This window comes from Myxine glutinosa, chromosome 1, assembly GCF_964187855.1.
Source record: "Myxine glutinosa chromosome 1, kmMyxGlut1.1, whole genome shotgun sequence".
NCBI classification, from domain to species: domain Eukaryota; kingdom Metazoa; phylum Chordata; class Myxini; order Myxiniformes; family Myxinidae; genus Myxine; species Myxine glutinosa.
The window spans coordinates 158423652-158448532 of NC_136261.1; the positions used below are offsets into that span (position 1 = coordinate 158423652).

The following is a 24881-nucleotide window of genomic DNA, read 5'->3' on the forward strand; positions in this document are numbered from 1 at the left end:
CCGCGTCCATTTCTTTATTGTGGCCGTCAGGGGGCCAACTATTAGTGGTTCACCTGTCTGGCATAGGTGCCACGTTGACCCATAGGTCCATCAACGGGTGGTGCTTGCCCGCAAAAGAACTGCGGTCCATGGTGGGCGGCCACAAACATTGCGGTCCATATGGTGTATCGATCCAGGCAGCAAGCAGCGAAAGTACAGGCCCACAACTGCGGAGCCAGCACCTCTCTCTCCTCTCTCTCTGCCCCAAAGCCAGATCCTCGGAGGTGGGAGACAAAAGAAGAAAACAAGTGAGTAAGGTGGTAAGGGCGCAAAAGTGCACGCAATACAAGGTGATGCACACTGGGGGCACATGGGAACCAGGTGAGACAGGTACGTTCCTACCGTACGCCCCCCCCCCCCCCCCCACCAGGTAACCTACATTGCCCCTCCCTTACCCCTTACTGTATCCACAAAACACAACACTACCCATAAACATCTACTTTACACATCAACAAACATCCCTACTGTCTTCCCCGTTCCTCCCATAAACCAAATTCGTCTTCTCTCCCTCCTAACCAATCAAATTTGCCATTTCCAACTCTCATCAAAATTTGCCATCACCAACTTAACATCAAAATTTGCCATCACCAATTCATCATCAGTCCCTCCTAAGGAGGGAGAGATGGAATCACCCCAATCTCTTATCCACGTCGTGATGCGTCTCACAAATCCAACAGCAATTCTCATCTCCTGCAACACAAAACAAAGAAAACACAGGTGTGGAGTCATCATCACCACAGGTAAGTGGCTGCGTATGGTGCGACAGGTTCATCAATCCTAACTATTTCCTAAATGACTTTAACAACTTTACATTACCCGGGGTCTTTCTCCTGCCAAACCATTGGCCCTCTTACACTATGGGTTCTAAAAACCAATTCCCATTGACCAAACTGTGGTGCTTTTCAATTTGGGGTCTCACTCCCCCGATTCATCTCCCGGTGCCTTCGCACAATTTCTGGGCTGCGACGTGTAGCTCTCCCAGCAGGTCTACCCACCTGCACACCTCCACCACTGCAGTTGCCTCCGAGCTTACCTGCTCCTTACCCTAACCTATCTACCTGGGGAAGGCCCTCTGGCGCTCTCCCCACTCGGTGCCCTCTCTGGCACTGGGCTACCCCGGTCCGTCCTCCGGATCCTCGGGCCCCATCCACAACTCTACCGGCTCCCAGAGCCCACCTGCGGCCTCACCTGGCCGACATCCTCACAGTGGTGGAGTGCCCAAACCAACTACACACACTAACAGGCTACACGCCCAGCCATTTCCACAACACTAATGCACCCATCCACAATACCATTCTGCAACCGCACCACAAATGCCAATATCCAACCACAATTTACCTATACCCTCTACCTAACACTTACACTACCCGCCCCGGGTACTCGTGAAAGGGGTCCACTCTTCCCCCATCCACACCTTCGCACCATGCACACCACTCCGTACCACTTACTCCATGTATTCCACACACCTGTACTTGCACACCTGTGCTTTCACACCTGGTGCCACCTGCACCCTTCTCTCCCCAAGCGCATTCGCGCTGATCCACAACACTCACTACTCATACACTGCTCCACACACCTGTCCAGCTCTCACACAGCATCATCTCATCTAACTACTGCCCTCTGCAACTTGCGCTTCCCAGTCGTCCCTTTAAACTATTGCGCTCCCTCGTCATTATAATCCACACTAATCTACCTGCGTCCCCACTATAGGTATCAGTCACTATCTAACCTTAACGTTACCTAATGTCATCTTCGCTAGATCCCTATCGATATCCTAACCCACCCGGGCTAGTTTTCACTGCCATACACCCCATAAACTATAGCGCATTTGCCCCACCTGGGAAGGGTGGCAGGGATGCCACCCTTACCCACCGGGCCCATCGCTCACTACCAATTTTGCACATCAAATTTCAACAAATCAAAAATTTGCCAATCATTACTGCCAATCCCTTGCCAATCATCAAATTTTGTTTTTCTCTAATTTTGGGTCCAAAACACTAACCTCATCACACAGTCTACTCACTAATGCCTCTCGGTGCGCCAATTCCTGTCCAAAGCCCGGCTTCGTAAAGCCAAGCCATGAATGCGGGTTGTTTGGTGCCAGCGGCTGGACACGTCCCGCATTCGGTGCAGGGCAGGAGGTTTACCCGGGCCGAGATCCCACGCACCATCTCGGCGTGGAGCCATCCAATGTCCCGATCTCGACCTGCCGGCACGTCTCAACAAAACGTGGTCGCCATGACGACCCTTCCTATCCAGCTGCCCGCTCCGCCTAGTGGAGCACGGACGCGGCCGTTCAAAGCGAGGCCCGGCACGCACCGAGGGCCCGCTTCGGCTAAAAGTCGCTCTAACCTCTAACCCGGTTACCTTCGATGCCTCACCTGCATGCTTACACCCCGCAGCCCGTTCCTTGCTCACACATCCAGCCGTTTCCATGCTCCTCGTACCTTTCCTTACACACCTCGGTACACTCATTCCACTCACCGACTTGGTCACACACCTGACCACCGAACACCTTGGCACACATTCGTCGCTCGCACACCTCACCAACACACCTCTTCGCGCCCCCTCCTCGGTCACCTCCTCCGTGACAATCACAGGTGTGCTCTCACTCGCACACCCAACCACGTGCCTCACTACCAATTCCAGCGTGCATTCCCACTCACGCTCTACCATTCCAGGTGTGCATCCTTCCATTCCAGGTGTACATCCTCGCTCACCTGTCACAACCAACTCACGCTCCGTGTCACTCTTACAACTCTCACCTCCACTCTTGACAGCGCACTCACCCTTACTCTTGACAGCGCACTCTTTCCCCATGCACCTGTCCGTTACACACCTTTCTCGCGCACACTCTCCCGTTACACCCTCTGTAACACTCACCACAGGTGTGCATTCTTCCTTACTTTTGACAGCGCACTCTTTCGCCATGCACCTGTCCGTCACACACCTTTCTCGCGCACACCCTTGCGCACACTCTCCCGTCACACCCTCTGTAACACTTACCACACCGCGCTTCCATGTGCTCCCTCGCACACGCGCTACGACCGACTCACTCTCGCCAGCACCCTCACTCCTTGGCACGCACTTTTTCCTCACACACCCCTGAGTCGGACTTTCTCGCACACCTCCTTTTTCGCACACCAGACCTGTCGCACACTTCACCAACGGCCTCTCACGAACACCCGGGTCCATCTCGACCCCCAAGCTTCTTAAATCACCTGGCGCATCATACGCACGACCATATTGGTCACCACTTACACCGGGTCCTCTTCTTCGCTTTTCCTCCATCACCTGCGAATCCCTTATCCGGTTAATGAGCACATCATCACGATCCAAACACAGACTTTGGACCAATTCTTTTACCTCCTCTTTTATCTCTTTCTTATCCCCTCTCCGTCGCTTCTTAATTTCGCTCACCCCTTCTTCCACTTCTTCTAATTTCTGCTTCACCTCTTTTATTTCCCGGTACGTCTCCTCAAGCTCATCCTCTAAGGCTACCTTGACCGTTTCCATGTGCGTCCTCACCTGCCGGTCCTTCGTCTCCATTACCTCTGTCACCTCGTCCAACCTCGTTGTCAGTCCCTCACGTACCATCTGACATTCCCTCTTCGTCACTACCAAGTCATTTTTTAGGTCATTTTGTGTCGCTTTTAACCCTCCTATTACCGCTGTGTTCTTCTTTACCTGGTCCGTTAGTTCTTTTTGTCCCTCTGTCAGTTGTTCTACTTCCTGCGTCAGGTCCTCTATGCCCCCTTGTAACTTTACAGTCCCCTTTCTCACCTCCTTCTCCATGTGCTCCTTACAGTGCCTCACCTCCTCGCGCACTCCTCCGACCTCCTCACTCACACCTCTTCTGATCTCTTCTCCCATCACTTGCATCTCCTGCCCAGATGCCACCCTCATCTGCTCCATTTCCTCCCTGTGAGCATCCAGTTTGGTTTCTACCCCCATTCTAACCCCCTCTATCTGCTGCCCCATTTGTTTAACTTCCCTTTCCGCTTGGTCCCTCATGTCCCTCAATTTGCCTTCCATTCTGTTTACTAACCCCTCTAACCCCTTTTGCATCCCTTCCATTTGATTCTCTTGAGCGGCCATTCTGTTTTCTACCCCCATTAACCCATTTTTCACCTCTTTTATCCCGTTGTCTAACCCCTCAAATTTGTCGTCTAACTTCCCAAATTTCTTGTCTAATCCCTTAAAATTATTGTCTAACCCCTCACCGGTACCCCTCGCTTCATCCCTCATTACCCCCATTTGGTTTCCCATTACCCCCATTTGGTTTCCCATTACCCCAAATTGGCCCTCCAATCGCTCACTCTGAGCATCTATCCGGCTCCCCATTACCCCCATCATTCTGCTTTCCATTTCTTCGCTATTCTTGTCCATAAGGGCCTTCATTTGTATAAAAAAAAGGTTCAAATCTACCAGCGGCGCTACTACGGTCGCGGGCGTGGACGCCGTGGCCATGTGCGAGGCGCCATTTTGCGCGCCCGTAACCTCGTGCGCGACGACGCTATTTTGCGACCCTGCCACCCTCACTGCTTCGCTCTCCTCATGTCCCTCAATTTGGTCCTGGATCGACCCTGCCTCACTCTCCTCTACCGGAACCCAGCCGTCTTGGTCTGCCATAGCGCGACTTTCAAAATTTGGGTTTTTATTTTTTTTGTAAAACACAATCAAATTTCGCCGTTATAATTTCGAGCGCGTGAAACGCGCTCCGGATCGAATCCCACTTCCCGACACCAAATGTTACAGACGCGGTTTTAGATGTTAGTTTACCGAGCGGTTTGGTATGACCACGTCTGCACAGTTTACCCGATTACACTCGAACGTTGGCCGAATCGCGCTATGCTAAATCAATGAAGGAAAGGACACAACGGCTGGGTTAAATGACACGACACCAGGGGTACAGTTCTCAAGTCCTCCGGAGGAGGATATAATATGGGATATGCAGAACGTTTAGATTACACTGACAAGAGGTACAGCACAGAAAGGTAGGCACTTAACACGGTCTTATCTTAGCCCCGACAGACCACAGATAAACGGGACAAGACTGACTCACACAGGGATTGATGGCAAGGAAGGGCAGAATCGATGGCTCAAGGTGCACCTTGGCTCAGGGACAGGATCCACACGGTCCGGTCCAGATATGCGGGGAGGTATCGTCGCGCTGGAGGTGGCGTCTGTTTCTCCTCAAGCTGGGGGCGCATCTGACGTCACCTCCGGTAAGGGCTGCGTATATCCAGCGGGGAGTGACACGCCCTCGGCTCGTTAGCTCCGCCCCAGATGGAATCGGTCCGCCGCTTCTTATTGGGTGCGGGGGGGTTACCGGGCTCCGCCCTTGACGAGGAGCTGACAGTCAGCCCCTGTATGGTAACCCCGTCGGAGCACGTGGTCAATGGCGGCTAACCAAGCCGGAGTGAGGACGCGCACTCCCCGCGCCGCTGCCGCGCCGCCCCCCGCTGTTGTTGTAGTTGTTGTTGTTGTTGTAGTTTCATGAGGAAGAGATGCGGGGAGGTATTGGGAGGTCCTAAACTCACTACTGGTGCCATACAATCACATTCTGGTGCAACGAAGAGTCAGAATTAATGGAAACGCGTCCTTAACTGACATAGACTAAGAATAACTAGCAAGATGTCCTATAGTTGTCTACGTGAGATGCGGTGAACCTGGGTGCCACATTTAATGGGGGAAAAAGGGGAAGGTCGGTTCTACAGAGTGTTGTTTACAGACAATGGGACTAGGGAATGGGGGATTGGGGATAGTTGGGGAGTATTGGGGAAATAGGGGAATATTTACAAGCGGATATGGATGGAGGCCAAATCCCATATCCGCAACAATATATATATATATATATATATATTTATATTTATATATATATATATATATATATATATATATATATATATATATATATATATTATGCAACCAGCAACCGGCAGCCGATGCAACCAGCAGCCGATGCAACCAGCAGCCGGGTGGCTGCACACGAACCACCCACCCACTGTATGTATGTATATATATATACATATACCAAAAAAAACCAAAAAAAAAACCTTTAGAGGCCATTTTTCCCCACTAAGCGGGGGTTGGCCTTTTCAGGCACCGTGGTTGTTGTTGTTTTTGTTGGTCCCCTTTTTGAAGCAATGTTTTACGGCTGGATGCCCTTCCTGCCGCCAACCCTGTTTGTCGCCTTTTACGACACACAGGGAATTACCAGTGAACGTACTCAATTAGCCGACCTTGGAAGGATGACAGGCTGAGTCAACCCCCCTGGCGTTAATTCAGCGATCGACCGGGATTCAAACCCAGGATTCTAGGATCCTAAGCTGGCACCCTAGCCGCTAAGCCAACACCAGGCTATACACATACAGTCACGTGAAAAAGTAAGTACACCCCATGTAAAGTTTTGACTTTTTCAACATATTTCAACATACAGCTATTTGATCTTCATTTAAACAATATTGATAGATAAAGGTGATATAATATAACAAATATCATGAAACATTTACATTTTGTAGTCCATTGTATAATTTAAATAAACATAAATGCAAATTTCGCATGTGGAAAAAGTAAGTACACCCCGACATTTATCACTACTTCAAATACCTAAAATTAGAATCAGGTGCACCAGCTCAGGTGCAAATGATTAGAACATCGTTAGAGAGGATCTTGGAGGAACCTGTCTTATTTAAACCTTAGACATTTAGTTTGGTTTGCCCTTTGTTGTTGAAGTGTGCGGCGTCATCATGCCTAGATCAAAAGAGCTCTCTGAGGCCTTCAGAAAGAAGAAAGTCCCATCGACTGGGAGAAATTTTTGCCCACTCCTCCATGCAGAATTATTTCAGCTGTGCGATGTTTGAGGGGTTTCTTGCATGCACAGCTCGTTTCAAATCCCCCCACAACATCTCGATGGGATTTAGATCCGGGCTTTGACTTGGCCATTCCAGAACCCTCCATTTCTTTCTTTTCAGCCATTCCTTGGTGGATTTACTGCTATGTTTAGGGTCATTGTCATGTTGCAAGGTCCACCTTCGGTTGAGCTTCAACTTTCCGACAGATGGCCTCACATTTATATCCTCTAGCACCCTCTGGTGCAATGAAGAATTCATAGTGGATTCTATGATGGTGAGCTGCCCAGGCCCTGATGCAGCAAAGCTGCCCCAAACCATAATATTTCCACCACCATGCTTTACAGTTGGTATCAGGCTCTTGTGGTCAAATGCTGTCTTTGGTTTTTTGCCAAACATGTCTTCTGGTACTGTGGCCAAATCGCTCTACCTTTGACTCATCTGTCCAGAGCACATTGTTCCAGAAGTGCTGGCCTTGCCGAGGTGTTCATTGGCAAACTTTAGTCTTGCCCTGATGTTCTTTCTGGACAGCAAAGGTTTTCTCCTGGCACACCTCCCATGTAGATCAAATTTGTGTAGCCTCTTTCTAATGGTAGACTCATGCACTTTGACATCAACCGTGGCAAGAGCTACCTGGAGGTCCCTTGATGACATTCTGGGGTTCTTAGAGACTTCTTTCAGCATCTTGCGGTCTGCTCTCGGGCTGAACTTGCTGGGGCGGCCTGGCCTGAACAAGTGGGCAGTTGTTTGGAATCTTCTCCACTTGTAGATGATCTTCCGAACAGTCAAATGATTGATTTCAAATTGTTTGGAGATCTTTTTAAATCCCTTCCCAGACTCGTAGGCATCTCTAACCTTCTTTCTGAAGGCCTCAGAGAGCTCTTTTGATCTAGGCATGGTGACGCCGCACACTTCAACAACAAAGAGCAAACCAAACTAAATGTCTGAGGTTTAAATAAGACAGGTTCCTCCAAGATCCTCTCCAACGATGTTCTAATCATTTGCACCTGAGCTTGTGCACCTGATTCTAATTTTAGGTATTTGAAGTAGTGATAAATGTAGGGGTGTACTTACTTTTTCCACATGCGAAATTTGCATTTATGTTTATTTAAATTATACAATGGACTACAAAATGTAAATGTTTCATGATATTTGTTATATTATATCACCTTTATCTATCAATATTGTTGAAATGAAGATCAAATAGCTGTATGTTGAAATATGTTGAAAAAGTCAAAACTTTACATGGGGTGTACTTACTTTTTCACGTGACTGTACATACGCATACATGTATTTTACGCTCACATCCGGGGTCTGCCTAGCAGGCACGTAAGACATCGGCCATTATAAAAGCTCATTGTGTTAAGTGTGGAAAATTTCTGAGGAGATTTTGGTTGGCTCAATAGCGCAGTGGGCTGTCACCACGAAAGTGATGGAGGTCCTTGGTTTGAGTCCCGTGTTGTCAGAGTTTTTCACACTTCGCCCTACGCAGGACTTAATTCCTGTTTATAAAATAAATAAATTATTATAATATATATATATATATATATATATATATATATATATATACACAATGAGTGGGTGGTTCGTGTGCAGCCACCCGGCTGCTGGTTGCATCATTTTTCTGTGGGCGTGTCTGCCGCTGAAGAAATGCCTCTCTATAACCAGTTATCTGGTACTCATTTTGCCGACCTCGGAAGGATGACAGGCTTAGTCAACCCCACCTGGCGTTAATTCAATGTGATTCGAACTCAGGACCTTAGGATCCCAAGCCCACCGCCTTCACCATTAGGCCAACACCAGGTAATATGTATACAGTAAAACCTCGATTTCGCAGAGAGAAATAAAAAAGGGACAAAAATAAAAAGTTTGTGGATGCTGTCCTGTAATTTATGAGGTATACCGATAGAGGGCGCTGAGAGACGCCTGGGCATCAGACTAAGCTTGATTTGACCCTGAAGACATTACCGACCGTCTTCTGGGTCAGATCGTGCGTAGTTCAATCTTGAATTTTATGCGTTTATTTTCTTTTTTTATTAGCGTATAAACTTGTACAAGTGATTTTCAATTGCATTACTTCGTAGGACAGTGGTGCTATGAGAAAGCGTGTGAATCTGAGTGTTGTGCAGACATTATGAATTATTGCAAAGTTAATTGCAGAGTTAATTGCAAAGTTATGGTCTGGTGTATCGGTTGCCCACATTTGTGATGGGTATGGTGTAAAGAAACGATGTCTGATGTTCCTAGAAGTATGGACAACCTCAAACAATTTTTGTTAAAGTTTAGTGTGGATAGTTCTAAAAGTATTTCGACAGTGGGTGCTAGGAAGCACATGAAAGTAGCACAAGACAAACATCGGGGCAATACCCCTGGTGCTCACCTGGTAGGATAAACAGTATACTGAACTGACTCATGGTATTTTAAACCAATTTCAATGGTTGCTAGTAGACAGGGCAGCATGTAGAATCATACTAACATAATCATAAGACTTTAAACAAACAAACAAGAAAATACCTATTTTGGGGGTCAACCCCCGCCCTCTCCTCCCTCTCCTCTCCGGTGTACATCCTCAGACCCCAATTTTTCCAATGCCTCGAACAAACATTTGTACATCACAGATGATAAATATTGTGGTGACGTTTCATCAAAATTGTGTGTGTAGGTTCTGAGAAAAAAGCAAATACCTATTTTGGGGGGCAACCCCATACATACATACATACATACATACATACATATATACATACATACATACATACATACATACATACATACATATATACGGACGGACTGACAAACAGTGTTCTAGACGGCTTTGCCCTATGGGCTACGTCGTAAAAAAGAGGATAATGAAGGTGTGTATACAAAAAAAGGATTTATATATTTTGTTACTAATTATATATACATAAATTCAAAAATTTTTAAAGTTTGTGTCCTAGACTCTTATAAGTATGTCGTTGATACATATATATGTGGGTCATTCAAAAAGTTGTAAGGTTGGGTAGGCTGGTAGGGGTTTGCTGAGCGATAAGAATTTGCTTTCTGGCTTCGGTGCAGGTCAGAGCACTGCCATGTGCTGCAGCACCTCTTCCTTCATTGCTCCAGAGAAGATTAAGAGGTGAAGAGGAATAATTTATTAAAGAAAGGGCAAAAAGACGAGGAAGACAAGAGTAGAAAAGGAGACGGGAAGAGGAGGGAAGAGAAGAGGCGAAGAAAGAAAGCAGTAAAATGTATAACTATCACAGTTGAACCTTAGCCATTTACTCACTTAGCTACGGTGCTTGGCACAATGGCCCAAAAAATCACGAGTCATGTTGCCAACGTGGTAAGAGAGGGCATTGCAATGCAGGCGAGGTTCATTAAAGAGCAAAAAGTCACCTGGGGGTATACAACAGAGCCAGGCAGCCCTCCGGCAGCATTCTCTACTTATGTTGGTCAGACCTTTGGGTGTGATCTACCTCACCCCGATTCAAAGCAAACAGAATGGCTAAAGTGTAAGGGTGTATGCAATCAAGCAGATACCATCTCTCAACTGGTAGGCTCAACATGTCGATATACAGTATACGGTATTTCTTGATGCCATATATCAAGTGCATTTACTTAAATTGAACCCATTACAGTTTCTAAACCATATATTGACTAATTGTTGTACTGTATGTATAAACAACAAAGTGTACGAATGCTGTACCCGTGCTACTGTAGAGCAAAATGTGAAAAGCAAAGCTGTGCTGAATCTATACTGGCACTCGGTAGAGTGTATACCTCCATCAGGCTGAACAGTTAATACTGTCGTGTGACTGCTCTCAGTTTATACCAGGAGCGTCACGGAAGGCAATCGAGCATTAATGGAGACGTTCAGTTCCAATATATATAGCGGATTATACGCGAAGAGGAATAAGTGTACCGACTTACCTGGACGGCCTCGCTGATGTCTTCACCCTGCAAAAATAACTCACACGAACCGGGTTTAAAATATACAAGAAAAATAACAAAAGGATTTATTAAAACGGAACCCGATAACAAGGAAAACGCGATGCTGAAACTAAAACCTAAATGGAGCGCTCCCACACCAGGCGTATAACACAGACACAGGAGAATATAAATGAAAATAAAAGCGTGGTGTGTAACTTAGCTCTGACTCTCTCGTGGTCTCGTCAGGGATCGTCCAACTCTTCCGATGCGTTGGCGGGAACCGGCTGGCCGTTGGCGCGAAAACAGGCCTTGCACGCCCCCATTCACGAGGCCTCGTTGCTCTCCAGCGGCCAGCCGCGTGTCGTTTCCGCCTGCCAAACTCGGCCCGCTGTCGTCCGCACCGAGGTCCAGTACGTGAAGATAGGGGAGGAAGAATCATTGGCGCACAACCGTCTCCACCAAAGTCCGAAGGCAAGAGAGACAAGGAGAACGCAAGGGAAGTCCAGGGCAAGAAGACGGTCCAGAGCAAGAGAGAGAAAATGTCCGCCAGTGTTCTTTTAACATCCAGGTCGTGATGTCTTCAGTGCTTCTCCACCAATCCCTGCCGGCCAACCCCACAGGTTTTGCTCTCCACCACTCACACTCAGTCCCACCTCTGACATCATCGGTCATACTTTGCCAATCAGCGAGATGTCCCTAACTCGCACTCTCTTCACCAACCAGCAAGCTCCTTCTTGCTTCGCCCTGACCAATTACGGCTCCCTTCTTACCCCGGTCTTTGGTTGGTCAACTCCCGCCCAATCACTGGCCTTCTGGGCGTGGCTCCCGGCCCGCCCGAGCGATGTGTGTTCAACCAGTCGGTGTCATAAGTGGTAGTGTTCAATATCCTGCTTCCGGATAGTTTTATTGTCATTTGTTATGTGTGGTGCTTTTAATAGTGGGATTCCTCACTAGTGTTTATGTGCGGTGCCATAAGGGACAACAGGATGATCACAAGGTTTTACAAACAGGGGAATTAACATAATCCATTTCTAGTTAACACAAGGGCCATCCTCGTATGACCACGGAGATACCCTTACCCGACATTTGGCTAAACAGGTTCCTGACTTATGTACATCGAAGTGGTTCTTTCTACCCACGATCATCGGAGCACCTACCTATGCAGATCTACCTGAATCTATATATCACTACCCCAAAATTCCTAAAAATACGTTTTGTATCCCTCTGATAGGCCGGATTTGGATCCGGACCTGAAGCAAAGTCGAATCTGCTTGTTCATGTCACCTAACCAACCCGTCCACCTAGTTTTGTTACAAGTCAGCCATAATGTTTTGAAATATCATGCTGCATATAATTTTGGCCTTGTCACTCAATGTTGAAGGATCACTTTAAAAAAGTGTTTTTTTATGAACTCTTAAATTTGAATTTTAAAAGTTCTCGTAAACGGATCCTGATTCGGATCTTCACCAAATCAAACCGATTAGTCCTTGTCACACACCCAACCTGTCCACAAAGTTTCGTCAGAATCTGTCCATAACGTTTTGAGATATCACACTATGTATTGGTTTTAGACCTATCACTGGTGAAGAATCACTTGTTAAAAAATTATCTGATCCGGATCGTGATCTTCACTAAAATCTAAACATTTTTGTCTGTCACCTACTCAACCTGTCCACCATGTTTCGGCCGAATCCGTCCACAACTTTTCGAGCTATCCTGTTCACAGACAAATAAACAGGGGGGGGGGGGGGGGGAACCTAACCTCCATCCACCTTCGGTGGCGGAAGTAATTTGTTTACACCACAGCCCTGTAATTTCCTTTTACCACATATCCGAACGCATCCCTTACACTTTATTCCTTGTGCATTCTGCTTGCATCATTTACGTACACTTAACGTAAAGTAAGCAGACAAGCTACAGGTTGTGGAAGAAGTGTTCATTTTTTATTTCTAGGTCACAGAATGGGGAGCAAACAGGTGACTTGGGTGGAAATCCAAGCTTTGCTCTGTAATCCCCACTTTATACAACAAACACCTTTTGTAGGTCTGATTGTCTTCCAATCCAATTAACGCTTTATTCCAAATGTGGATAGGAAAACAAGCTGGATGATTTTTCCAGCTCGTGGACTCATTGACATTTGAGAGTCGGAAGCATCTAGTGGTTTTGGCGGTGGCAGCACTATAATTTTACCTTTGAAACAAGGGGTTGTTGACTATTCATTATACCACGCCCAATCACAGGTTCCTGCTTGCTCTCTCAAAAGTGCTTAATTGACAAATATGACTTTGAACTGCTGAGACTTTTGGCTTCCTGCATTGCAACTTCGATTTTATCTCAAGATAAGACAAAGCTCATTGTGTTGACTCAAGCTCAGCTGTTTTGAGTGGTGTGACGTGGCCTAGGACACATTGTGTCGGCGGATGAAAGGCCACAGCTCATAGGCAGGGAGTCACTGCCAAAGCAACTTCAATTGCCTGGCAGGCCCTGCAGCTGAATCTTGTGTGATGTAGCTTGTACATATTTTGATTTAAAAAAAATCTTGTCGGTTTGATCTCCCTTTGTTATTGTCTCTCGTTTATCTGCTTATTTAAGATCATTTGATCCTTTTCGTGATAGGAAAATAAACTTTGTGAATTATGCAAGAGTTTGCTATTCACCAGATAAAAGTGCGGTTAGATTGCACGAGGCTGAATGTATGAAAGCAATGACACTAATAGCATGAAAATGGTATAAATAACTTTGTAAGGATCTTCAAGCTTGGTCATTTCACTTCCTGTACACGTTACATTGCTGTTACATCTGCAGAGAGGAAATACACTTTGTTGCCTTGATTCGTTTTGTATTCTTATGCTGCAGGTGGGCTGGTAGGTACATGCACTCTCGCCTCTGTCTGGGTTCGAATCTTGGCCCAGCTATAAACTGTCACCCTGGAGTTTCGCGTACAGGTTGAGGCATCGGTATGTGTATGCCGTCCCTTGGATGGACATTAACTGGTTCTCACATCTCTATCATGGGTTGGTGGACATTAAAGAACCCCTGCTCTAGCAGGGAAAATGGCCTTAAAATGCTTGTTGTTGTTGTTGTTGTTGTTGTTGTTGTTGTTGTTGTTGTTGTCACGTGAAAAAGCAAGTACACCCCATGTAAAGTTTTGACTTTTTCAACATATTTCAACATACAGCTATTTGATCTTCATTTCAACAATATTGATAGATAAAGGTGATATAATATAACAAATATCATGAAACATTTACATTTTGTAGTCCATTGTATAATTTAAATAAACATAAATGCAAATTTTGCATGTTTGGAAAAGTAAGTACACCGTTACATTTATCACTACTTCAAATACCTAAAATTAGACCACTTGGGGAGTTAGAACACCACTTGCACCGCTTTTGAAGGGAAGTTTGGGCCTACTCTTATTTGATTAATGCAACACAGATTCAACTACTGGGAACAGATCCTTAACTGAAACACATAATAATGAAATAACTACGGAGAGGTCCTATGGTTCGCTACCTGTGTGGTACATGGACTAACTAGGGTGCGATCTTTACCAAGCCAATCGATGGGAATATTTACAGGGGGACATTTATAAGGGATACATTTACTAAATTTACTAGTGAAGGTTCTAAAAACCGTAACAATATATATATATATATATATATATATATAAATATATATATATATATACATATATATATATTATATATACATATATATTGTTACGGTTCTCCGCCGCCCTACTTCCACTTACCAAGGGGGGATTAATCCCCTTGTTCTTTCTGGGCTTGGCGGGACTGAGACTTGAAACGTCCATTCCGGGCAAACACAAAGTAGGGTTTCGGGACCAACTCTCACTCGTACCTACTTCCCTGCGCCGCCATGGAAGCGCGGAAGCAAGCCTCACACGAGCCACGTGTGGTTTGGGTACGCCGAGCGGATTGAGTACCACGTGGTCCGTGCAGTTTAATAGTGGAACCCGATTCGAGCGGTTCTATTTGTACCACACTTAGCCAATGAGGAAATCACAAGAACGATCGAATGGAAAAGGAAGAACACAGGTTTAATTATTCCCACACGTATATACACTGATCGGGACACAGAGCAGCACTTAGACAGTCTTATCTTATCCCCGGACTCGGGCCCGTCACACTCACACAGGGAATTGCAGATGGGTCGATGTTCCAGCCAGACGCGTCGACGTGGTCGTCCAGGAACGGCCCCGTCCGGCTCTCCACGGTCCCAGCACGTCCCGCGAAGATGGCAGCAGGTGGTGGAAGGAACCTCGTAGCACGTCTCCCGAACAAAGGCAGCCGATGAGGTGGAACGGCAAATGCGGGACTCTCAGCGCGGCTGGCGATTACACAGCCGTTATCACTCGCGCGACTTAATGCACTGTATATGGATCGGCCTCCAACTCAACCGAGCGTCACTTTATAAAAGCGCGTATTCCGGTTCATGCGCGTCTTTCTTCACCCGCGTATCTCTCACAGTCCTTGGACGCTCTCAACTCCTGCTCATCAATGATTCCTCCGGGTTGGTCAGTGCGCGCGAGTTCTCCCTGGTCAGCAGTCCTCTCGGGGGCAAGTTCTTTTGCTGCAAGTCCTCTCTGGGGGCTTTGCGCGATGGGCTATATAGCTACGCCCCCGAACTTTCTGGAACCCTCTCGAACCTTCTTACCACGCCCTGTGACGCAGCGCCGGCGCCACCACCTCTGAGCCCTGATTGGCGGCTCGTGCTTACCGTCAGCGCTTCTGTCGCCCCCTCATTCGGCTCCGCCCCGACCCTCCTAGGCCTGCCTCATGTTAATTCGCCCAAAATGAACCAAAGTCAGCGCAAAGGGGCATGAGGCTAGGGAAGCTGGAAAGTCAGTAGAAGTAGGGCCTATTCTCCTGACTCTACTCAATGCAGAACTAACATAGGAAAAGGACTAAGCTCACAAACACTAAGAGATAACTATACTATCGCGAGGCTACATGTTGCTTGTGTGACTAACTATGAGGGGGAAATTTTAACCTTTATTATACTCACTGTACAAACTCAAAACCGCAATATATATATATATATATATATATATATATATATATATATATATATATATATATATATATATGCATGGCTACAATACTGGGTACACTAAGTGTACATCTAAGTGGAAAAATAAAGTTTCAGGAAACAGTAAGTATCCTGTCTTATGTTGTTCTGTATATATTGCAGTATCCGAGTTTGAAGCATCAGACCTGCTGCATGCTTTGTTTTCACCAAAATGAAAACGAGAATGCACTTCACACGCTGGATTCGTGCATAACGCAGCACCAGAGGACACAGACACGAAAACAAGTTCTGACGTCATCCATAAATGAGTGGTCATATGCCAGCGATTGACTGCTTTACTATCACAACAAACAAGACCCACGTTACACATACCGTAATCAAGTTTCGAGCGATGCGGGTTTCTTTTCACTTTTTCTGGGATGTGATTCGTGCATAATGGGGCGGACACGAAAAAAAATACAGCAAGATTATCGCGAAAAAAATTAACTTTCTGATTGATCAATTGAATAAGCATCAAGGACATTCTTCTTGAGGTATTTCTTAACCTACACACCTAGTTCATTTCACGAGTCCTTCGTGATTTGAAAATGAAACTGACATCACAATTATTGTGAATTTGGTGGACACCAAGCGTTATGCACGAATAACGTATTTTGCCACGCATTGCACATTTCAAGAAATTTTAGAAAATGTAAAAACAACACCTGGAAACAAACATTCCATTCAATTACAATTTTAATCATCAATGCATATTTTTATTTAAAGACAATGAAATAAAAATTGACATAGTGAGAATGTAACATTTTATTTCGAAAATATGCCATTTATGTCTTGTTTACTCAACCATCGCAAAACTAAGTGCATGATATAATGTGAAAATCAGGTTTTTGCAGGTCCTCAAGACTATTTGCGATAACATAAAACCATAGATATCTTGGGAATTAACAGTTCATTCATTCAGTTCATTTTTTTTAATTGAGGGAATTTTATTTCATCTGTGTAAACGTGTACGCAGTATTGTAGCCATGCACATATATATATATATACACATTTACACACGTTATGAGGTCTTCCAAAAACAGCTTTGTGATTGGTCAACTGATTAGGCCCGTCCCCTCCACCCTGGCTGTTCTGGGTAGTAGATGCACAGTTAACCCCGTGCTTCTGGCTGAAACATTGAGCCATGTGTTACATACAACTAGAGGTTGGAGTACTGGAACATTTTATGGAAACTGAATATATACACAAAGCATGTGTGTATGTTTGTGTGTAATGTAGCATTAAGCGGCACAACAGTTAACAACAACCATGTATTTCCTTTTATTGTTGGAAATTACTACATACGAGGTGTGTGGCAATATTTCCCATTTTATAATACAAAGTTAATTATTTCAGTTCAAACTGCACTATATGCTTAGGCGGATGCAGGAAAAGGAAATCTTTTATGACTCTCACTCGTGTGAAGCACCCCTCGAGGGTTGTATAAGGATGTTCACTTACCAAGCGTGCTATGAATGGTGCCAATTGTCGATACGTGAAAGGAATAGTTCCAGCTCATGCGAGGCCCCCAACTTGCAAGGTTGAAAGTATACCTACGGGTGATAACAGTGTCGGTTGATTGAAATGGGGATTCATGATCTTATCCTGTCTGCACAGTATCAATTATTGCATACATTTTCTCCTCAAAAGTTAACTAATAATGAAGGCTGAACAGGAGGTTGGTGTCATCACAGAGGGAAGAGATGGTTACGAAAGGGCTCTGTGGAACATTCCTCGACAAAAGGTGCATGTTAGGCCACGTACTTGCTGATCAGCACACATGTTGCTATATAGCTCTTTCAAGTAGCAAATTTGTACCTTTTATTGGCAAGTGTTCTTCTCCAAAACGGTATACTGTATGAATTGCATATTAATGGCACAATGTCAGGTGTGAGCATTTAAGATGGTACAGAGTGATCCTTATATCTTCTTACTGCAGTGCAGTATATCTTGTATCTTGTATCTTGTATCTTGTACTTATATCTTGCTTTCCCTTCCGCAGATCTACCGATGTCCCTGTTCTGTACTGTTGTGTGCTTGTGTGCCTCCTTCTCTCTCGCCCTATTGTATCCCGCTCCCTTTATTGTTTTATGTGTCCGTTTAAGGTTTTTGTGTTTAATGTGTTCGCTCTTACACGAGCCTCGACTTTGTAAAAAAAAAAAGAAAAAAAAAAAGGTGCATTTATTAATTGATCATATTGAACTAACTTCCATTGATTTATATTGTCATGACATTTATAACAGTTTTTGATTCACAATACAAACAAACATCGTGAATGCAACAACTGACAAGAGACATCACAAACCAGGTGCATGAGAGGGCATAGACAAACCAAAGCAATGGCCCCAATTGTTGATTTTATGCGTGTGCGGCCTCGAGCGAGCCCATGTGATCATCTACATGGTACTCACTCGTGTCCATCATGTTCGCCTAACTGAGGGTAACACAACAGTGCTAGCTTGCTAACATTACATACACCACTGCCACGACGTCCTGCGGGACAATATTATACGTACGAGGGAGAACATCAAGGCAGACAATCTCAACAAACAATTGATGCTGGAAGATCAAAGTCCTGTTAATCTAGTTGAAGATATGTCACAAACAGTCGTTGTTTGTTGAAGAGCAATGGTTGAGCAAATTTAAGAGGAGGTTTTAAAGGCACACCAGCTCTGAAAACTTTATCAGGATCTCCCTTGACGTGTTAGTTATACTGTATATGAACCTCCTTCTAACCACTGACTCACTCACTGGCTGATATGAATGTTCGGTACCTTGCGTGTGTCGTAGAAAGATGGAATTTGACGTGCTGACGGACATTGAAACCGGTGTGCCGGGAAAATTCACAGAACCGTCGTAAATTGTCCATAAATGAAATTTTACGTAAAAAAAACATAAACACATACGTAAAAAACAAAACAACACAAAAAACCTCAATTCATATCTAGCATTTGAAAATTAGAATTTATCTAACTGTAAACAATGTGAAATAAAAGCACAATGAAAATTTACGTAAAAAAACGTAAACGCGTCAATAAAATGAATCGACAAAAAAAGCTCAATCGATATGTAGCATTTGAAAATTGTAATTTCTATAACTGTAAACTGTGAAATTAAAACCACAATGAAAATTTACGTTAAATTTACGTTAAAAACGTAAACATGTCAATAAAATAAATAAATGAATAAACAAAAAAACTCAATCAATATCCAGCATTTGAAAATTGTAAATTATATGACTGTAAACTGTGAAATAAAAACCACAATTAAAATTTACGTTACAAACCCGTAAATGGGTTCTTAAAATAAGCAAAAAAAAAAAAAAAAAAAAGTCTCCATTGATGTCCAGCAGGTCGGTGATGCATGCATATAATCATAAAACTTCTATTTATTATGTACTTACGTACGAAGCACGGTTCGTTATTGCTTACAATGTGTAAGTAAGGAAACCCCACTAGTACTGTATATAAATTGCTGCAGTTGACCATGAGATGAGCAAGTTTGCTAATCCATTGGAATAGCCAGTTCAGATGAGAGTTTATGGTACTGATGTGATGTGGTTCTTGAAGTACAACTTTCTTTTCCAGCCGGGCCCAGACAGTTTTAATTGTCACAAATGTATAATTAAAAACTTTTCAAACTCCGCGTCGTTGGTGCCGCGCAACCTCCGCCATTGAATAAGGAGTGAAGTTTAAAAGTTGAAACTTTTTCAAGTGTGAGAAGAAAAGTGAAATATTTGAAAACTCTATTGCATTCGTTTTAGAGTTTACCATTCTTATAGCCACGTTTACTCCCTTCATTCTTTTCCTGTCCTGTCGCCGTGCTACACTTTGTACACTTGCTTTGTTCCCGTGAAGCACAGTGGTGTAGTTAGCGGTAGTGTGTGTATCTTTCACGGAGTCGATTTTTAAAAATATGATCTCGATCTCATCTCACAAATCGTTATGATTGTGAGTACATAATGTGGAATAATCTTAACTAAAGTCTAAGCAGAGAAGGAACGTCATGATCGTAGCAAAGTTCTGTCATCCAATCGAGGTTGAAGACTCATAGTTATAGTTATAATGATGTTTGCAATGAATTAGTGAATGATCTGAGTTTTATTTCTTTTTTTAATTATTTCCAGGATGATAACTTTGCTCTGTCTTCTCTGAGACGGCGATGAGAGGATAATGCGTTTTAAGCGGTATCCTAACTAGGATTCTATGTAGCCTGACTGGTATCTCACCTTTGCTCTTTGTGGGTAGTCATGAAATCTTTGATTTTGATAGTTTCGTAGTACAGAGGTCGACGTTATCTTTGACGTTAAACTTGCAGTAATCATGAGAGGAAGAAGAAACAGCAATCCAAATGGTTGGGGGAGGGGTTTACCGCTAGATGGAGCGAGAGTGTGTGGAGATGTTCTCTCCCTCTCTCCCTCGCAGTGCTGCGTCCCCTCCCAGCGAGCCCTCAGCTCAACAGTGCCGATGCGGAGCGACGTTGGAGGCGAGCGGGAAGCGAGGAACTAGGTGGATTGGACTGCATTGAGTGCTTAACGGGATAGACCGAGCGATAGGTGCTGGAGCTGGTGGCGCTTGGACTGGAGTGGAGAGGAAGACGGGAGCAAGTTAACCCGGAGAGGGAGAACGCGAGCTGCGATTCACTCCCCTGGCCGTTGCTCTGTTTTCTAACTTATTCTATCCCTTTATCTTCCCAACACAACAGTCTCCTTCTCTCCTCTATTTTTCTGTTTCTTCTCTTTTCCGATGGGTCTCCATCAGACAGGACCGTGAGGACAAACAACGCAGTCCAAGGGTAAGTGATCCCTGTACCTCATCCCAGACTCTGTCTATCTTTCGTGGACCATTTCACCTGGGCCTTTCGTCCATGTCCCTGAACTTCCCACCTATCCATGTACTCCGTGCTTTTTACTGGTTTATCTCCGATCTCCACTGCTAACTCCCCTCAGCACCCCCCCCCTCCCCACTCCCAACCGATGCATCTCTCCTCTCAACCCCCACCTCCTCCCAACACCCCATCCCCCACCACCTCCCAACACCCCATCCCCCACCCTCTCCCAAATACCAACCCCCCCCAAAATCCCACCCCCTCCCAACACCCCAAATCCCACCCCCTCCCAACATCCCATCCCCCACCCCCTCCCAACACCCCATCCCCCACCCCCTCCCAACACCCCATCCCCCACCCCCTCCCATCCCCCACCCCCTCCCAACACCCCATCCCCCACCCCCTCCCAACACCCCATCCCCCACCCCCTCCCAACACCCCATCCCCCACCCCCTCCCAACACCCCATCCCCCACACCCTCCCAACACCCCATCCCCCACCCCCTCCCAACACCCCATCCCCCACCCCCTCCCAACACCCCATCCCCCACCCTCTCCCAAATACCAACCCCCCCAAACCCCACCCCCCCAAATCCCACCCCCTCCCAACCCCCAAAATCCCACCCCTCCCAACACCCCAACCGCCATCCTCTCCCAACCCCACCCTCTCCCAACCCCTACCCCCTCATGAACCGTCGACCCTCTTCACCCCTCCTCACCCCCACCTACCAACCCTCCTCCCCCCCGCCCCCCTATTCCAAACTAATTTTTACCTCCAACTACTTCATCCTGTATAAGCTATACAATAATCATGTCGGTTTCCCTACCCGTGTCTCCTCTTCTTTTTTGTGGGTCTTGTACTTTGAGGTCCAGGTGAGGAGCAAGCAAACCCTTGTACCACACCTGATTCTCATTTTTTCCCCTTCCCCATCAAGACCCCATTTCTGGTCCTCACCTTACTTAACCTTTCATGTGGTTTTATCTCTCTTTTCTGAACCTGCTTTTGCTTCATCTCCTGGGCCTCCCCTAATTCTCCTCCTCTCATTCCAAATGCCCACCCCTCACCACCACATCAACCCCCCTCACCTCCCCTCCATCTGGCCCCCTCCCCCTCCCTATTACCCACCCTTTTTGTTTTCCTCTATCTCTCCCCTTTCTCTTGTGTCCCACTGCCCCTCTCTCCTCTGATCGCTTCTTGGCATCGACCGCTATTCTCTGATCTCTCTCTTGCTCTTCCGCGCTCTCTTTCGCTTTGAAAATGAGACAAAGCGAGAGAAAGAGTGACTGAATAACTTAGATCTGTAGAATAGAAAAACGGTGTGTGAGATGTGAGGGACGATAGACATTGCGACGGGAGGGAGCGGGGATGAAAAAGGGATGGATGGAGGAGACGCATTTACAAATGTGACCGAGTGTGTTAACCGTCCATAACCTCTCGAGCTTCAAAGCAAAAGTGGAGAGAACTTTCCTAAAGGGTTCTTTCTTGCCAGTTTTGCACACAAAATAAGCATCCACAAATTTTATCCCTAACCCATCATCTCTTGGGTGGTTGTGAAAACCTTCGGGACTTTAAAAAGACAAAAGTGTTTATTAACATTTCTCGCCTTTCCCTCTGACTTCAACTTTTGTGTTGCTCTCTTCCTCCAAATGGCCCTGAAATGCTTTGTTGTTATTCCTTTGGTTTAGTTCAAGAACAGATTTGCCCGTTCCGGGCGAAGGAGAGGCCCAACAGGGAAGACCCTCGCCCCTTGCTCTCGAACCCACCCTTCATCATCAGTCGCTTGTTTGGTTGTTGTGTGTTGTGGTTTTTAAATGGCTTGGTCTCTGAAAGTCTTGCATCCACAGTTGTGATAAATCGATTTTTTTTTCTTTTGTGGTCTCTTTTAATTGTCCTAAGTCTAATGTTATTGTGAAATTCTCTTCTATTATGGTTAGGTTTTATTCATAATCTGACTTTATGAGCGAATTAATATTGTACCACTATATATATATATAATATGACAGGTTAATTATATCAATTAAATTAATGAACAGGATTATAATTAACTAATTGACAAATGTGGGAAAATTGCACACCGTACGTTCACCAGAGGGCCTGGGTTCATTTCCTGGTCTGGGTGTGTAATTTACCAACATATGTCGATTAATTGGTTTGTTTTTATTCATTACCTATTTATTGATGAATGGTCATGGCGTATTAAAGTGTTTGTAACCTCAATTATATTAATGACGAGGATCAGATGTCCAGGCATCCATCCTCTCATTTTCACCCTCGTGTCTGTCTTTCCCCCATTTTCTCTCTGTTTTTAACTTTCTAATCATGCCCGTTGTCCTTTTACACCACACGACTCTACTTTTTAAACATGATGTGTCCACATGAGCTAATGAAACCCCTCGCACACCCTCTGGAAGAATGGCACTTCCACCTGTGCTACTTCCACATGACCGGAGCACATTGCATGTTTGATACTTGCGGCAGGGGGGGGTGGAGTGGCCTGGCTATAAAAGGCGGAGACCCTTGTATGCTGCCGAGGGAGGGGTGGGGGGGGGGGGGGGGGAGGATAACACCATACAAGACATGCCAGACTAATCGAGAGAGGTCTGAAAGGTGAAAAGGAGTCTGAAGGGCAAGCCGTTTGCAAACCACCATTGGCGTGTCTGCCCATCCTGTGAAACCAACCTATGTCGTGCCTCCTGACGTTACATCAAAAGGAAAAACCACACACACCTACAGAACATCCCACTGTCTACTCTTCTGTTCATCCTGTCTCCCTGGCTGAGTCTACCCACATAAGGATATATCAAAGGATTTGTGTTAGAATCGCAACCGTCTCGGTAAAGCGTGCAGACAATGTTTTTCTCCTCTTTTTATTTTTCACTTCCTGTGCTCCCTTCCCCATTATTTATTAAATCCGTGACTTTTAAGACTAGTTTCTGTGCATTTTGAGCCGCGGTATTATCCTCCAGCATAATCAAATTCCCCTCAAAACCGTACGTGCCCTCTGAAACCAGTGTGGCTAAATTAATTAATCATTCCACACGGATTAATTGATACTTGTCGAACTGCACGCAACATTCGTTGGTTTGGCAGTTCACCTCTGGCTATCTTGCTTCGCCTTTTAAGGAGACCTAGTCCATTACAATATATATATATATATATATATATATATATATATATATATATATATATATATATATATATATATATAGGACACCTTGCTGGCAGTTCTCCACTGATGATATGAAGGTCGCATAGTGACTGATATATATATATATATAAAAGGTGTGTACCCCGGTTTAGAATAGGTACACCGTATCCCTGCGCATCGTAAGAGGCGACTAAGGGTTGGCGTCAGGAAGCGCATCCGGCCATAAAAACATTGCCTCAAACAGGGAACCATGATTGTCATGGGGCCCGCAAGGCTAACCCCCGCTTTAGCGGGGAAAATGGCCTTAAAACGATCATTCATTCATTCATTCATTCATTCATTCATATATAAAAGGAGCTCTGTCTGTCTGTCTGGTCTGTTTGTCTGTTGTCGTGTTATAACTTGAGAACGGATTGACGGATTTCAATAAATCCAACTACGGTGGATTCGGGCAACTCACGGGAATTTGTGTGATCCCAAAAAAGTTTTTTGTTTTTTTTGTGCTTTTTTTTTTGTGTGAGTACATGGACACGCGCGTCAAAACTTGAAATGCCAACATGTGACATTGGTTATTCTTGCATGGAGAGCAGGATCTTCCAGGAATCTGGAATCCTCTTTTTTTTTTTCTTCCCCCATAGATGAGCCATCACAGCAAAGATTGGTATTTCCATCAGCGATGTGATGGGTCTTATATTCTCGTATATATATATATATACTGTATATACGCATACATATATAAATACATATATACGAGGTGTTTTTATGCATTATGTATAAAAAAATTTTTATCTTGCTGTTTTCGAGTTTGAGTTGTAATCAATTCGAAAGTTACTAGTTCAGCTCTGCTGATCTGCTCAGCCTGCCTGGTTATCAGCATTGGTCGGTCCTTGGGTTTGTTTTCAGCTGAGCAGCTGGAGGACTAGGTCGTCACAGCTGGTGGAAATATTTGAAAGCATTTGAACTTTAGGCCTGGAATTCACTCTCCTGATCCGTTTTGCATATCTCTA

The 24881-nt window shown here is 45.1% G+C and overlaps 1 protein-coding gene across 1 annotated transcript in view; it reads left to right on the plus strand.

The window, feature by feature from the left end:
* Positions 1 to 20083: 20083 nt before the first annotated feature.
* Positions 20084 to 24881, plus strand: part of LOC137430262 (axin-1) — a 97317-nt gene continuing 92519 nt past the window's right edge. Inside the window, exon 1 of the mRNA XM_068121008.2 lies at positions 20084 to 20693. The gene's annotated coding sequence lies outside the window, so the exon portion shown is untranslated. The remainder of the gene's footprint in view (positions 20694 to 24881) is intronic.